Raw genomic sequence first — 5,298 nt, 5'->3', positions numbered from 1 at the left:
TATAGGTAGTGTTGCTCATGTAGAGAAAGGCAAAAAAAAGAGTTAGCTCGTGATGTGTATTGTCTGGCTAGATTGGGTGTAAGGTTACTTGATTCAGCCGAGGGAAGTATGTTGTTCCAAAATAGTTCTGAATCCTCTTTACTTTCGGAAGTAATGGAGAAGAAAGACAAGGATCCTAGTTTGGTAGGACTAAAGGAGTCAGTTCAGGACCAAAAGGTAGAGGTTTTCTTCCAAGGAGAAAATAGCGTGTTGAGAGTGCAAGGTAGATTATGTGTTCCATGTGTTGATGATTTGAGGCAGAGGATTATAGCTGAAGCACATGGCGTGCGATATTCTATTCATCCCCGCACCACCAAGATGTACCACGACTTATGGGAAATCTATTGGTGGAATGATATGAAGAAGGATATAGCTAAGTTTTTAGCAAAGTATGCAACGTGCCAACAAGTTAAGGTAGAGCACCAAAGACCTGGTGGTGTGATAGAAGATTTTAGTATACCCATTTGGAAGTGAGAGGTGGTGAATATGGACTTCGTGATCGGGTTACCTCTTTCGCATTGTCATCATGATTCTATTTTGGTTGTTATGGATAGGCTGACTAAGTCCGCGCATTTCTTGCCCGTACTCACATCTTATACAGCTGAGGATTATGCTAGATTTTATATCTAGGAGATTATCAGGCTACATAGAGTTCCCTCGTCCATCATTTCAGATAGGGGCACTCAATTTACTCTTCAGTTTTGGAGGGCGTTTCAACAAGGTCTTGGTACCCAAGTTCTTTTGAGTTCCACTTTTTATCCACAGATAAATGGTCAGGATGAGAGGACCACTGATACCCTGGAAGATATGTTGAGGGCATGTGCTCTTGATTTTAAAGGTTTTTGGGATGAGCATTTGCCATTAATAGAGTTTGCCTATAACAATAGTTACCATGCTAGCATCGGGATGTCTCTATTTGAGGCCTTATATGGTAGGAGATATAGGTCATCCATAGGGTGGTTTGAAGTGGGTGAAGCTACCATAATTGGGCCTGATGCAGTGTTTGAAGCTATGGAGAAATTTAAGTTGATTAGAGAGAGGCTGAAGACCATTCAGAGTCGCCAAAAGTCATATACTAATGTAAGGAGAAGAGATCTTGAGTTTGAGTTGGGTGTTTTGGTGTACTTTAAGATTACACCCATTAAAGGGGTTTAGAGAGTTGGTAAAAAGGGAAAGCTTAGTCCCCATTATGTTGGCCCATATAGAGTCTTAAGACGTGTTGGTAAGGTGGCCTATGAGGTTGAGTTGCCCGTAGAGTTGTCAGCTGTTCATCTTATTTTTCATGTCTCCATGCTTAATAAGCATATTGGTGATTCCGTTGTAGTGGATCCCTCAGAGAATGCTGATATTCAGAATAGTCTTTCCTTTTATAAGATTCCTGTTGAGGTCCTATATTTTCAGATCAGTAGACTAAGGAACATAGAAGTTCCCTTGGTTAAAGTTTTATGGAGGAACCAGTCTGTTGAGGGTGATACTTAGGAGGCAGAAGTAGACATACAATCCAAGTACCCGCACGTCTTCTCTACGAGTTCAGATTAAGCAGAAGGTATTATTCTTCCTTAACTTAGCCCTTCAAATATATAGTGTAGCTATGTATCTATTCTTGTATGAGTTCTTGCAATTTCTGAGGTATTCAAGAGTTTAGAAAGATTTAGCTGTGTACTCTATTTTTCCTGTGTTCCTAGTCCAATTAGCAACATTCGAGGAGGAATGTTTCTAAGGGGAAGATAATGTAAGACCCCACGAAATTCTCTCATAGAATGACCCTTAGGGCGTGTCAAGTGAGGCATGATTCTGGCCCTTAAAGATTGAGAAGTGACTTCCTAAGTGAGTATCGTGTTAACCATATAAAATTTCCCCAATTTCTACTTTTTATCACATGGGAAATTCAATAAGCTTTCCATCGATATAAGATTTGCCTACATCCGATACCCAGGTAAGAAGCTATGGCTAATTTAAGTCCTAGTCGTAAAACAATATCATTTTGGTGTTTGGCACATCACAGAGAGGGTTATTTGACAATTGTCAATTTCCAGTGGAACTCTATGATAATGGAGTGTCACAGAGGACCCCAATTTCCCAATAGTCAATTTCCAGTGGCCTAGCGCGAATATGACGCATCGCACTGAAGTTGTAGGTCTCAACTAGTGGGACAACGCAATGGCTCCACGTCGCGGTGACTACCAATTTCCCATTTGTTAATTTCCAGTGAGCCACCATGATAGTGGCGCATTGCGGTGGCCCATGAAATCGGGTTCCCAGTTTAATTTTTCCAGCTTCATACAAAAGTTAAAAAGGGCATTTTGAACTTTTTCCAAGCCTCTTAAACCGTGTAAACACAAAATCAAGGTTATTTAAAAGTATTCTATGAAGTCTCTCTCAAGTTTTCTCTCAACAAAAACCCTAAGTATCCAAAATCTCTTCCAAGAATCTCAAGAATCCACCATAGATTTTCTAAATTGAGTCAAGATTCAAGGTTCCAAAGTCAAGGGCTTCAAGAACCCTCATTCAAGAGTACGAATAGAGTTCCAAAAGCAAGAGTTCATCCAAAGCTTCTAATTCAAGGTATGTGGGGTTTTGAACAAGGGTTATCCTTTCACCCTTGTGCCCAAAGGCTTATTTAAACAACAACTCTCTGCAATTTATGAGATTTTACATGAAATTGAATTGGGGATTTCCACCCATTGTTATTGGTTGCAAGCTTTTGATGTTTCCCTTGAATTGAGAGTCTAATGGCATGATTTTTACATGTTTTCTTGAGAAATTGTAGCTGGGTTTATACCCTATAATTTTAATCCTTGAGAAGTTAATAGTTGAAATATTTGAAACATTGAAGTATGTGAGTGTGTTGAGATTTTGAGATAAATTGCTGAAATTTCCAGATTTCTACATGAGTTATGAATCTATATGCGATCTATTATGCTTTTGATAAGTATTAACTTGGGATTGAACTATGGGTTACTAATCCCTACTTGAGACTTGAGATTTTATGAATTATTATGCTATAAGCACCCATGATTTGAGCATTTTGAGATTATTGAGAAATGTTTTGACCTAATGGTCATTGAGTTTTGAAATCCACTCTACTACATGAGATTATACATTTGATTATTGGGTTCTTATTGAACCACAAGATTATTCTAAAGTTGATTTTCATGAGATGAGCAAGATAAACTAAAGGGAGAAGTATTTAGCACCGAACGGGTAAGTTACTATGGTTTATTACCCTAAAACTACGTGCCACTGTAGGTTGGGCCTGAGGCCGAGTTTATGATTGTTATTGGGCCCGAGGCCGAGTTTGTTTAGTGATCACTGGACCTAGGTTATACTCCCTGGAGACGTGAGGTCTCTTTCTTAGGAGGACAAAACGTTAAATTCCATATAGCTCACATGGTTTATGTCGGTTAAGAGAACTCCCTTGACATTTAAACTTTGAGATCAGTTACCTCCCTAAACTAAAGTTTTTTCCATTTAGATAAGATATTTTCCTGTAAAACTAAAATACTTTCCCTTGATATAAGTATTTTTTCCTAAGTTTGAAATGAGATATTTTCCTAACGTGAATGAAATACCTTCAAGTATGTTCCAAAGTTACATGATTTCAAATTCCAAGTATTTGAGTTTGAAAGAGTTATGAGTTCTTGAGCATTAAAGAAGTTTTACTCTCCATGAGACATATGCATGAGTTCAAAGTATTGCTTAAAGTTTCCTTTAGCCTTGAGTAATGAGAATAAGAGAAGAGTACAAATTTCAAAGATGAAAGTTAATGACTCACAAGATTGTGTTACATGTTCCATTTTACATGATTCATGAGCTTCACATTTTATACTTATTCAATCCGTGTGAGTTATTACTTATTACATGCATGATTTGATTAAAGAGTATTGATGTTATTTTATATAAATGCATACACCCCCACATACTCAGTACATTCCCAAGTGTTGATCCACATATACGTCTATGTGCTACATTGTCTAATAATGTAGGTTCAGGTGCTCAGTCCTAGTCTCGTCAGTGACTTTTGAGTACCTTTGTCTACATTCCTATAGTGGTGAGTCCTCATGGTTTGAGGACTTATCTTCAGACATTTTTGCATTTGATAGACTATGTTTTTATTTCAGTTCATTTCAAGTTAGTTGGGGACCTGTCCCAATGGATCTCTAGTTCATGGATTAGTAGAGTCTTTGTCAGACTAGTTATCAGATTGTGGTTGTGTTGAGGTTTCTGGTATTGCTTAGTCATTTGGACCGAGCATTTTCTCTGTATTCTCTTTCATATGATATGACTATGCTAGTGTTTGAATTATTTCATCTTGAAATAAGTGTTATTAGTAGAAATAGGATCAAAGGGTTAGCTTGGGGTTACTTGTAGCCTCAAGCACCGTGTAACGTCCCAGGAGGCAATTTCAGGTCGTTACAAAAATAAATTCTTTTTTGATTCTAAAAATAGTGGGGGTCTAAGGACTAATGAAAATATTTTGTCACTTCCTAGTTCTTCTACTTATACTTTAAAAAATAAAGAAAATGATGATTTTGAGTTAAGAAAAAGTAAACGAGCTAGAGTAGAAAAAGATTTTGGTCCTGATTATTATGTTTCTAACATTGGAGATGATCCTATCACTTTAAAAGAAGCTTTGTCTTTGTGTGATGCTATTTTCTGAAAAGAGGTTGTAAATGATGAAATAAAATCACTCATTTCTAATAAAACATGTAAGCTACTTGATTTACCACTGGGTTGTAAAACAATTGGATGTAAATGGGTCTTACGTAAAAAGTTAAAGCTGGATGGATCTGTTGATAAGTCCAAAGCTAGGCTAGTGGCTAAAGGTTTTAAACAATTAGAAGGCCTAGAATTTTTTGATACTTTTTCACTTGTAACTAGAATTACATCCATTAGACTTTTAGTTGCTATTGCTGTAATTTTTGATTTATAAATTCATCAAATGGATGCAAAAACTACTTTTTAAATAGAGACCTAAATGAGGAGATTTACATGAAACAACCTGACTGTTTTGTTGAGGTTGGCCAAGAAAGCAAAGTGTGTAAACTTAATAAATCCTTATATGTCTTAAAACAGACACTAAAGAAATGGCATGAAAAGTTTTATTCCTGCATGATTGATAATGGGTTTAAAACAAATGAGTGCGATAAATGTATATATCATAAATCTTGGAATAATTTGCATGTTATTATTTTCCTATACGTTGATGATTTATTGATGTTTGGCTCTAACATGAATGTTATTGGTGAAACTAAAAAT

This window comes from Capsicum annuum, chromosome 9 (assembly GCF_002878395.1).
Source record: "Capsicum annuum cultivar UCD-10X-F1 chromosome 9, UCD10Xv1.1, whole genome shotgun sequence".
Taxonomy (NCBI): domain Eukaryota; kingdom Viridiplantae; phylum Streptophyta; class Magnoliopsida; order Solanales; family Solanaceae; genus Capsicum; species Capsicum annuum.
Note: the sequence above shows the minus strand (reverse complement) of the source record.